The sequence below is a fragment of the Anas platyrhynchos genome, chromosome 4 (assembly GCF_047663525.1).
Source record: "Anas platyrhynchos isolate ZD024472 breed Pekin duck chromosome 4, IASCAAS_PekinDuck_T2T, whole genome shotgun sequence".
Taxonomy (NCBI): Eukaryota; Metazoa; Chordata; class Aves; order Anseriformes; family Anatidae; genus Anas; species Anas platyrhynchos.
The window spans coordinates 71,924,393-71,936,286 of NC_092590.1; the positions used below are offsets into that span (position 1 = coordinate 71,924,393).

The following is an 11,894-nucleotide window of genomic DNA, read 5'->3' on the forward strand; positions in this document are numbered from 1 at the left end:
TTTTCTTTTCTTTTCTTTTCTTTTCTTTTCTTTTCTTTTCTTTTCTTTTTTCTTTTCTTTTTTCTTTTCTTTTCTTTTCTTTTCTTTTCTTTTCTTTTCTTTTCTTTTCTTTTCTTTTCTTTTCTTTTCTTTTCTTTTCTTTTCTTTTCTTTTCTTTTCTTTTCTTTTCTTTTCTTTTCTTTTCTTTTCTTTTCTTTTCTTTTCTTTTCTTTTCTTTTCTTTTCTTTTTTCTTTTCTTTTCTTATCCAGGAAGAGTAATCTGGATGAACCCTCCAGTTGTACTGGTCATTGAGTGCAAGGTCACAAGCTCACCCTTTGCATCCATATGGACATTAGTAACAGCCCCTTCCACCTCTCTTCAGGTCATCTGCTGATCTCCCAGGACCCTGTTAGGGAGAGGGAAGAAATAGCAGCTATGATATAGATGAAAGTAAATGTGCTCAGACAAGAAAAGTTTACTCCACTCATCTTTTTGTCCCATGTCCTGTAGCAGTTACACAGAGGATCCATACCACAGCGTTTACCACTCTACATTCACACTTCTCATAATTATGTTGCCTTACATATCTTGTTTAGATAGTGTCAGAGTGAGTGGGGGACATCTCAGCTTCAGCAATCAGAAAGCTTGACATTTGGTCTAACAGAGTCCACATGACCGACAGAAGGAAAGACATTTTCCAATAAAAACTGGTTTCCTCCTCTCTCAGGGTGGGATGAAAGTACCCATCTCTTTCTAAGAAATATAAAATGCCAGAAATATAAAATTTCAACCCTCTTCCAATAGTAGATTTTCATTTTTATTTTTGGCAAACACAACAGGCTTCCAGCTTTTCTAGCTACACTGCTAGAAAACACCCTCCCTAATGATAGTTTCTAGCAGCCCACGACCAGGGGTAATCTCCCAGCCCCATCTGCAGAGCAGTTCATGCAAAAGCCATGTTGACCACCTCTAGGAAAATTAGCCAAGGTGGCTGATCCAGCATTTTCAATTACTGGGCTCAGCTAACATGGCTCATCTTACTGAAGTGACATAGGCGATGTTTACATGCTCCAATCTGCTGGCAGAAGCCAGGACATGGCAACAGTGCAGAGAGAGAGAGAAACGATCAGCTGGTGATAGCAGCCTCTTCCAGAGACACAGCTGGGGCCAGAGAGGTGTGTCTTGGTAACAAGATAGGGTAAAGGATTTCTGTTATTTTCTTCAGTTTATCAGAAACTAAAAACTATTGCAAGACCTCGAATGATTTGAGGACTACAGCTTGTCTACTTTAGTACCTCTGTGCTGCTTTTTTGTGCCAAGAAAAATGAAAATGGCAATCCTAGAGATAACCAAGCAGTCAAATTATTCAGGCTAGAGATTTGTGCATATCTAGTTTTTAAAGTAAGACAGGAAGTTCCACTCCTTGGAAAAGAGATTAGGGATATGTCAGGCAGAGCAGACACAATGGTGGAGACAGCCACTTAAAGGCAAATAAATGAATAAGGAAGGTCCAAGGAAGCAGATATTACACTAAAAAATCACTTCACTGAAAAGATATCAGAAGTCCATGTTTCTGTTAGCTTTCAAGAGTCCTGCACATGGAGCATAGCACTGAGATGACTGAATTGTCCTTGCTCCATGTTGGAGCTGGATCCAGCTCTGGAGCAAAACCAGGCACCTGCTAAAATCACTGTGTGTGAACCTGCCTTTGCTGAACTTTCCAGCAGCGGAAACAGCACAAGAAGGGCCTTTCTGCTCCCATCCACATCTACCCATCCTCTCTCTCTTCTCTTGCTGCAAATGATCATCCCTGCTGTCATGTCTGTTTGGTTGTCATCCCAGATTTAAACTGGGTCAGTAAAAGTCCAAGAAAATCAAGAACTGATCCTTTACCCCAAATAGATGACGTGATTTTTGGAAGAAAAGGTCTGATTCATGTTTACCTTTTTGAATCACCCTGTTCCCTTGTTCCCTAGGTGTCAGCAGACTAGAGGAGATATTGTGAAATATTTCCCAAGCCAAGTGGAGCAGAGAGGAAAGGTGGACAAGTTCACAAAAAATTTTGGATTACATTTCTCACTGGAGCTAAACTGCTGATCTTGCCATTGCAGTTGAAGAAGCAAATCTTCAAGGATTTATGTGGTGTTTTGGCAAGCTAAGAACCCCTTGTCTTCCAGAGGAGTGCTGTATGAGAGTGTTTAGGTCACTTAGCAAAGCATGGCATGTCCCCTGCTGCTCCTGCTGCATGAAAGAGGTGACATGCTCCTACTGAGCCTGTTGTTACAGCATTAATGCTGTGACTCAACATGGAAGACTCTCAATGCAGCAATTCCCTCAGTAGTGAAGGTTAAACTCGTTGCATGTGGGCCAGGCTTGAATCAGCAGGCCCAGCTAGGCCATGCTTGCCCCAGCAGGCCCAGCTGGGCCAGGTTTGCTCTGCAGGACACAGCAGATGTGTCTCCACCAGTGAACCCAAGAATACCAGCCCCAAAGGCAGCAGCTTTCAGGCCTTTCCTGTCCTGTAGGCCAGGAGAGGCAAGACGAGCTTTCCTATACCAGCTGGTGGTAGGGCCTGGATCACTCCCAAAACACATCAGATCACCAAGGATAAAAGTAACCAAGGAGTGCAGAGTGCTGCCAGTTCCTTAAGTCAAGGTAAGCTACCAAAAGGCATAGATCTGTAATTTAATTAATCCTTCGACCCTCCCCTCAGCAGTCTAACAGCTAAAGAATTTTACATGCACAGGGCACAAGGAACAACTTGTAGAATCATAGAACTGCTCTGCAGATTTTCCTTATCCACCTTCCTCCTTGATGGGGGACAATTTTCCTTTACAGTAAGTTTTATGGGTGGATTTTTTCTATCAGGAGTGGTACAGTTTGAAAATTTAAGAAGAAAAAAAAATACCAACATATCAGTATCTACACAGGAGCTCTTCCTAATCTCCCACAGAAATTAGTAAAGGTCTATAGCATGATTCAATTGCGTTATCATAGACATTTATTGACCTTTCTGATGCTGTGGAGCACCAGACCCAGAGCTGGAAGGTGTGACACAGTCCATGAAGACCTGTGCTCCAAAGGCAGCCACATGGGACAGCAAGAGCTACTGAGATGGCCCCACGCCTTTGTGAATTGTGCCTTTGGTCCATGTTTTAACATTTAATTTTTGTGTTGTAATCCATGTGCTAAATCCCACCCCAGCAGCCTGGTGAATCCTCCCCCCCCAACCATTTCAGTGCTTGATGTTGGGATGATTTGTCCTCAGAGCAGCAGCAAAGGGGTCAGGAGTCAGTGAAAGCAGCTGACCTGGAGCCACCAGCATAGCTCCTGCTGGGCACAGGCTGTTACACTAGGCAGAACGTGACAGCTACACATGGATCCAAGCCTCCAAAACCAGGTTAATTTATTTCCATAGTCTGCAGTAACTGGTACTATGCTCAGGAGAAATGCTATTAATTGCTAGCCCATAAAAGAGGAGTCAGAAATTGGAGAACAATGGGGGCACAGAGTTTAGAAGAGGAAGTCCCATGGACATAAAATACTTAAGTCCCACAAGAATATAATGGTCCCAAATCTCCATTTTTGACAAAATCCTCTTCAGTTTATTTGACTTTGGAGTGGAACAAATGCTATGTATTTTCAAAAATCCTTGCATCTCCTTCAGTCTCCTTCCATGCTCTGTTCCAAGTATAGTTAACCCTTGTTTTCTCGTGATGTCCAACAATGTGTTTGACACTGCTAAAACACTTCAGAGAAACTTATCAAAACTCATTTGCATGAATTCAAACTCCAGGAACAACAAAAAGAAAAATAAAATATTGCAAAAAATGCATGCCCTTGAGGAGAGAGAAACTCTAACCTCAGTGGGTGGGTATGTTGGGGGGTTAAGGATGTCTGGGTAGTCTCTTACAATCAGTGGGCACTTTGGATCAATTTTCTACAAGTTTGACACAGCTTTCTTTCTTGTTCTGAGTCTGCAGGCCCAAATATGTCAAGATTTCTATATTTTCTCTGTTGTTTTTCAAAATAATCAATTCAAAAAAAAAAAAAAAAAGAACTTGATAATGGTGAGATGCCTTGAAAAGGCCTTTAACAGATACAACTGGATGATTATACTGCCTGCACATGTCTGTTTCTGTTCTTTTTTTTTTTTTTTTTTCCTGAGGTTTTAGTTTTCGTTTTCACAAGGGGGAATTGTGTGGTAAAGGGCTGTCAGATTGCATGTTCACACATGGAATGGAAGAATGGTATCTGTAACAGCTAATGGGAATTGGCATCATGTTGTATTATGGTTATTCATATTATCAGTATTATTGTACCAGAACATACATATATACCAGATTGGGATTGGGGCCATAGGAACTCTTTCAGTAGAGTCTCTAATTTTGGCATACATCTGTCTATTCCAAATTCCTCAGGCTGCTTTTATAAAATAAAACAATTACAAAAAAAAAGCTTTCTTCATTGTTTTTAAAAAGAAGTAACTCTGGCAAACTGCCACAGACTTCACAGGACAGGATTGCTCCCTTATCATCTGTGTAGCACTTTGGGCTGTCACAGACAGAAAGATCCATTATTATTTTGATGTAAAGCTGTTTGCCTTATCGCATTTGAGTTTCTTCCTCCAGGTGGAAAAAAACTTATGACAGAACTAGTATGAAGATATGTTGTTTATGACATGAGAGCAACACAGGTGGCATATTTCAGCTACCTCCCATGTGGGAGGGTTGTCCTCAAACCACTTCACAGACCTCATAATCACTGTCCTTGCTTATCAATGAGAGCATTCCAGTAATGGGAGGCTGATGATTTGTCCTGTGGGAAAAGGATGATAAAGCAACACTAGAGTCTAGGCTTTCTCAGGACTCATTGTGCTCCTTAGTTTTTGGCTTCTCTCCTCCATTGTATCACAATATCCAGAACATACAGGGAAAGATACACACTGTGCAGTAACTCTTTGTTGCGACACACAATTTTCTCTATGTTTCCCATCATGGCAGACTGGAGCCTTCTGAGCTGGCAATGAATGTATTTCCCTCCAGCCATGGTGTTAGGATTTGGTTTGTATGTCCAAAGAAAAGTTCAACTCATTATTTTCAGTATAAAGTTTAATATACACAACTAGCCTGAGTTCATAAAGCCAGAAATGTATGGAATGAAACTAGAACCATTTCAAAAACATTAAAAATATACATTGAATTAGAAGTGGATCAAGATGATTTATTTGTGCAGTAGTGTTGAGAATACATGTCGGGGAATACTGCAGTACAGTTTGTCTTGCTGCTAGAGGTGAATCTGAGTTTCCATGCTTGGATCTCAGAGTGAACTTTCCCAGAACTTGAGAGGAAGCCTTTAGATCTCACAGGGGAGCATTAACTTCAGCCTATGAAGGTTTTGTTGTTGTGTTACTTTTTTTAAAAAAAGTCTTTTACCTGAAAACATCTTGGACTTAGGTCTATGCAGCCTCCTGTTGGGGCTTCCAGCTGGTCTCAGTACAGTAATGCTTCTCCTCCTTCTTCATATTGTGCCAGAAAAGGCTGGAAGAAAATAGAAGGAATGGCTGCATGCCCACTAGAAAGAAGGCTTGACTCCCTGTCACCTCCCTCCCTGTCCCTGTCCAGCCACCTAGGACCTAGAAGGTCTTCTTACGTGCCCCATTCCCACTCCTTCCCCCCCAGAGTCTTTGCTGATGTCAGTGATCAGCCAGCCTGTGGAGCAAGAAGGAACTTATCTTGTCTGCAACAAACACCCCAGGTGTTCACACCCTCTCGTCAGACTCCTCCAGCAGCCAAATACACCCATCTCAGCAGACAAAGCCTGGCCATTGGGTGCATTGTCCAAACCAGCCCTGTTTTCTCTGACTGAATCTATTTCCCTGTCTTCCATTTCTGCATGTTTGAGCATGTAACCTAGTAATTTAGAAGACGCCCTCAAATGGTATAAAGCAAGCTGCTCTTCTCATTTCCATCTCCCAGGCATTTCATCCGTCAGACACAGTTGTGGAATGCCAGATAGCTACCATGAGAAATTAGACATCAGGTAACATTTGTTTTGGCTTAGCTTGTGTTTGTTTAAATGTTAAAATCTCAGCCTATTCTTTATTCTAACATATTTTATCACTTACCTATAGCCATCTCCAGTAATATTTTATAGCAGGCTTTTTAGGTCTTGAGGAAAAAAGCAAACTGGTGTGGCTTGGTGTGCACTCTGCTTCCACATGATGTGTGAGCATGAGGGCCAGGAGCCAGTTTTGAAAGGAGACTCATGCTACATGGGTTCTGCTAAGTGGATTCCATGGAGATTACTTTAAATCACATGAGAACACAGCATTCACAGGCTATAGTTTCTCCTGAGCCTATGCCAGTGTGGTGCCAAGAGCAACCTGATACTTGAAGATAGTCTCATGTGTATGTTCAGTCACTGCAATTAGACTTTGAGGGAGTTGTTGACCATGGGAGATTTTTATATCCCAGCAAGATTTGGACATTTAAAAGCTCCTGCTCCACATCATGATAAACAAGAGATCATTCAGAGCAGTGAAAAGCAGCACTTTATCTGCAGAACAAGCTTTAGCCTGGCATAAAGTAATGTTATGGGATGTGAGACCCCAACACACAAATTCAGCCTGATTTGACCAAAGGTGTATAAACTAATCCCATGTGTTTCTTGTCATCTCCTTCACTACCAGATCATTGGTGGTTTACAATGGATGAGCTATTCTGCTCATGACATGTCACCAGGTGTAAGTCACTGGACAAGAGAGAATCTGCTCCTAAAGCCCAGCCTTTCAAGGACAGGTAAAAGTTTCACCCTATTCCCTCTGACCCCAAATTTAATTTGTAGGGATTTGTATATTCCTATGAAAAACTACAGTACTCTAATGTTTTCATACAGAAATATGAAGTTGTCCAGTAAGCACTATTAAAAATCTTTAAACATAAGTAAACTGTTATTGTCAGCACTCACTATTTGAATATTTCATTTTCTGTCTGCCAATATTTTTATTTAAACAATAATTCTGCAAGATATGGAATATTATGGCTGAATTCTCATTTGTTATGTTTTCTCTCTCCTTTAAATGTAGAGTGGTGTTTCAAAGAAAACAGCTTTTTGGCTTTTCTACCTATGATAGCCAGAGGGCAGTAACAAAGGAAAAAAACAAACAAAATAAAAAAAGACAAAATAGTTTCAATTTCCCGACCATGATGATCATTATATCAGAACAATAGCATCATTGTGATAATTGTTACTATTATCAGAAAATCAGAAGCTACCTTTAAAAAAGGCTGTTAGCACCATTACCCATGCTTACAAGGCAGAAAAGATGAGGCAAAGGAAGATGTGACTCGCTTGTCCCAGGTTGCCCAACAGTTAAGAGCCCATGTCTTTTAAGGCTCTGTTTGTACTGGCAAGTGCCTTTCCCCAGCAAGGAGCTGGTTGGTAAAATGACCAGATGGTGCTAAGGACTTGATACCCACATTTCTGTGTATTTCAGGAGGCTTCAATTTGGACTAGCTCCACTCCATGCCTGAGGACTGAACGCTCCTTGGCTGCTGGAGAGCATGAAGTGCATTCCTGACCCACAGCTCGCCAAGCCATGCCCAGCATTTACGCAGAGGACGGCTCATCGCCAGGGCTATATTAGGGCTGCTATGATATATGAAGGCTGAGGCAGCATTTTGTGCTGTCTCCGGTGTGGTATTTACTTTTTTTTTTCTTCTTTTTTTCTTTTGTTGCATTTCTGTTGATTTTGCTTCTTGTGTTTCTTGATGGGCTGTGTCAGCTGCCATAATCATTTGTAATTTGGAGGAGGAGGGAGCTCCTGGGAAACCGTGACCTGTGGGGTGGGCACCCAGGAATGTCCTGCAGGTCAGTGGGCTGAGCAATACTCCCATGCTATGGCAAGCAAAGGCCAGGAGTTTTCCTCATGAAACCCAGAAGAGACTGTTTTAGCTGTGAGAAACAGCTGCTTCTGCTTTATGCTGATGAGTATTGTACAGAAAAGGGTTCCTGAGTCTCGTCTTTTTCAATGTTTTTTGTTGTTGTTGTTGTTGAACTGCAACCTCAGCTACCTACATATAAATGAAAAATGCCCAGGTCTGCCTATCCAGTAAATAAATAACCCATAAAATTGAAACCAACCTTGATATACACAAGACCAACCATGGAAGGTTTCTCTGTAAAGCATACACGCTGCCATAACTTCAGGCTAAACAAGTCTGAACCAAGAAGTGTTTTGTCCCAGGTCTGTATATTTTATGGGAAGCTGATGCTTATTTTCCATGGGAAACTAATTTTTCCAAAGGACAGTTTCAGCTTGGCGGCTCAGCACAGCGCCGCTGTGACAAGCTGCTCTTTTAGCAGTGCTGACAGATTTTTGAGAAATATTTATTTTTTCAGCTAAGTCATGAGGCCAGTGACAGGTACATTCTGGAATGAAGCTGAATGCAGGGAAGCATGCAAGAAAATATGGAAGTTGGAGCACAACTTTTTCACTGACTTAGCCAGATAGGACACAGGTTGAAGCCACATTTGTGTAGCTCTCAGCAAAAATGCATTAATTATGGAGTAGTTTAAGTTTGTTCACCAAATTAAAGAACCTGAATGGAAGATTTTGTCAAGTAGACTCAAAAGATTTTTTTTTCTTCTTTTTGCCAGTATGTAAAATATAAATCATTTTGCTTTAACCTGCATTTTGGTGCTTGAAAAAAAAAATCAAGTGAAAAATGCATTCTAGTTCCAACCGTGACCTCGATAAGAAAGAAGTTTGATGCCAGTGAAAAAAAATGTTTCTGTTTAGCTCTTACCCCATAACTCTTCTGAAGTCTTACTGCATCTAGAGGAATCATCAAACGGAACACAATCCAAATGGCATAAACACAGTTTTCTCTAAATTAAATGTCTTCTAGAACTAGAGTTTTTTCAAAATATCATTCTATCAAATAAAAAATTAGACATCTGAGCTTGGACAGCTACTCAAACCTGTGCCTAATAAAATGGATTTCTCACATGAATCAGGCCATGGATATCTTTTAGCACATATAATGGTGTTTTGATTCCTGCTCTTTCAGTCTCCTCTTGTATCATGAGGCATCAGCCAGTGTCAGCTGTGGTGATGCTCTCTGGGAAATGATGTCTAGAAATAACCTTTTTTTTTGTGGAGACCTTCCAAACAGATGGTTATCGATCACTGAAAGCTGCCCAGAATAAACAGAAAAGGGGTATGACGGGTGCCTGGTCATAAAGATTGCTTCAGAATATCAGCTTGTCCCAAATGCCTTCCCATAAGCCGTCAGTGACCTGAATCATTATTTTCCTCCAAAATTCTTCCTTGTGGATGGAAACTGGCATATAATTTCTCCTTCTTGCCTTTGTTATTGAATACAGTCAATTCACCCACAAAGCCCTCTGTGGGCATAATAAACTAATTGCATCCAATGTTATACTTTCCTCATGCATTGCAGACTATTTCAGCACTGAAGAGAGTTTGTGCATAACCACAAATCCTCAGGGAACAGAATTCAAGCGATACCCAGTGATCATGAATCTCCAGAAAATGAGCTGGCTTTTGAATTATTGGCTTTTAAGCAAATGTTTTGTTTAAAACAAAAAACAAAAAAAAAAAAAAAAAAAGAAAGTTCTACCAACTTGTCATGTGGATGAGTATTAATAAAAACAGCTCTCAAGTCTTTTCCAATTGTAAATTTCCTTACATTTCTAGAAGCTGTGTAAAAGCTGTTATTTGACAATATAGGCAAACACACAAATTTGGGGCTGGATAGTCTATGAGGACAGACAATTTTAACACAGAAAGCATTGATCATGTCAAGTGGTAGCTGGCAAATTGGTTCATACTACACTATACTGATTTCATACCACTGCTATGTGGAAGGTCACTCAAGCACATTGGAAAAACAATGGTTGAACACAATGCAAGGTTTACGTGAAACATCGATTATAGAATTATAGAATATCTGAGCAGGAAAGGACCGACTCGGATCCCCGTCCAAATCCTGGGTCCCAAAAGGACCACTGTCAAAAATAAAAACAAATACAATATGAGTAAAGTAACAAAACAAACAAACTACAACTACAGCAAAACAGATCTTGTATCTGTGAGCATTGTCCAAATGCTATTCAACTCAGGCAGCCTCAGTCCCTTGACCACTGCCCTGTGGAGCCTGTCCCAGTGCCCAACCACCCTCTGGGTGCAGAACCCTTCCCTAACACCCGGCCTGACCCTCCCCTGTCCCAGCTCCATGCTGTTCCTGTTGCTGTCCCCTGAGAGCAGAGCTCAGTGCCCGCCCCTTCACTCCCTTGTGAAGGAGCTGCAGGCAGCCATGAGGCCTCCCCTCAGACTGCTCTGCTCTGGGCTGAACACAACAAGGGCCCTCAGCCACTCATACACCTTCCCCTCTAGACCCTTTACCATCTTCGTTGCCCTCCTTTGGACGCTCTCTAACAGCTTTATATCTTTCCTATTGTCCTGCAAGGAGGAGAAGACCCCCAGGAGCCTGCCAGGGACTGCTTTTGACTTGGGAGGGACCTGGACAGAGGGCTGGCCAGCAGTGCTGGAGATGGGGAGAGCCTGTACAACTTTGTCCTGCAGCCTCAGAGGGGAGCATGAGGGTTTTTCGAACCAACCCCCTTGCTCTACGTGCCAGCGGCTGCGTGCCATAGGCAGAGCGGCCTGAAGGGGCCCTGGGAAGATATGGCCAAGGCCTTGGGGGCTAATGTGAAACACCAATGCCAAGCCCACAAGATGTGGCAGATAGAGTGGGCAGTGACACTGCAGAAACCCCAGAAACGTGCCAGGGCCTAAGCACTGCTGGAGAACATGCTGCAGGTGAGGACGGCCCACTGTGATATTGCAGTGATGGACTGCGACATCCCTGTGACGATGTCCCCAGCTGGTGGGCGGCGAGGTGCCTGGCTGGTGGGCGGTGGTGTGCCCAGCAACTTTCTGTGGCATCCCTCTGATGCCCTGCGCTGTCTCCAGGCGATGCTTTGTGACTGCATGGCCCTCACTGCTTAAATACGGTCACCGCAGCTCAGTCCAGTGCCTTGTGCCTCTCCTCCGGCTGAGCGTTTGTGCGAGGTCTCGAGTGAGAAATTAGGTGTGCCTCGGTGCTGGGTCGTGATCCAGCGGGGTTGCTTCGTGCAGCTTTCAGAGACTCACGTCCCCAGAGCCACTTGTGCCTTTCTCCCAGCCCTGCTCCGACCAGGCAGCTGGGACATTCCTGAGGTGCACGTGCAGCAGCAGAGGTGGGTAGTGTGGGGACATCTCGCGCTGGCAGTGGGGGGGTTCTTCCTTGAGGGACCCTCCCCAGGCCAGATAATGATGGTGGCTCCTCTCTTCCTCTTCCAGAGTGACACCCGCTGCTGCAGTGCCAGTACCAGGGAGCACATTGTCATCCACTGCTCCCCCCAGCCCACCGCAGCTGGTGGAAAGCATGGATGCGGCACTGGACAACCGCTGCCCCATATGCCTGGACACCTGGGGCAGCGCCGCTTATATTATGCCATGTTTCCACCAGTTTTGTTTCCCCTGCATTCAGCGATGAGCTAAGAGCAAGCCAGAATGCCCACTCTGCAAGCTCAGACTGACATCAGTTGTGCACTCGGTGCAAGCTGATGACCAGTTTGAGGAGTTGGTCATCAGTCCATCAGCAGCAGCATCCATTGATGCCAACAGGCCCCCTGCCCAGGCACCCAGCCCTCTGGCGGGTGGCCTTCATCCTGGGGCCAACTTTTCCGCCGGCACCCTGCTCTACTCCAGCCCCCGCTCTCCTGGATACACCGGGAGCTGAGGAACATCTTCCGGAGGCGGCGTTCAGAGGCACTTATCTTCGAGAATGCCATCATGGAGACACTGTGCCTCTTTGGACTGGAGGAAGACCTGCTGGCCTAG

At 43.5% G+C, this 11,894-nt stretch overlaps 2 long non-coding RNA genes across 3 annotated transcripts; one reads left to right on the forward strand and one right to left on the reverse strand.

Moving 5' to 3' along the window:
- Positions 1-254: 254 nt before the first annotated feature.
- Positions 255-6,643, reverse strand: LOC106015926 (uncharacterized). Its single transcript, XR_001188262.5, has 3 exons — positions 6,108-6,643; positions 5,416-5,520; positions 255-386 (listed from the first exon to the last, which is right to left on the reverse strand). It is a non-coding gene; the product is annotated as an uncharacterized lncRNA (long non-coding RNA).
- LOC110352083 (uncharacterized) lies at positions 409-10,569 on the forward strand. 2 transcript variants are annotated; one of them, XR_011809274.1, is made up of 4 exons: positions 409-2,635; positions 5,959-6,022; positions 6,672-6,780; positions 7,479-10,569. It is a non-coding gene; the product is annotated as an uncharacterized lncRNA (long non-coding RNA). The 2 variants fall into 2 exon arrangements; XR_002400459.4 differs by lacking the exon at positions 409-2,635 and having other exon boundaries at positions 5,639-6,022.
- Positions 10,570-11,894: the final 1,325 nt, after the last annotated feature.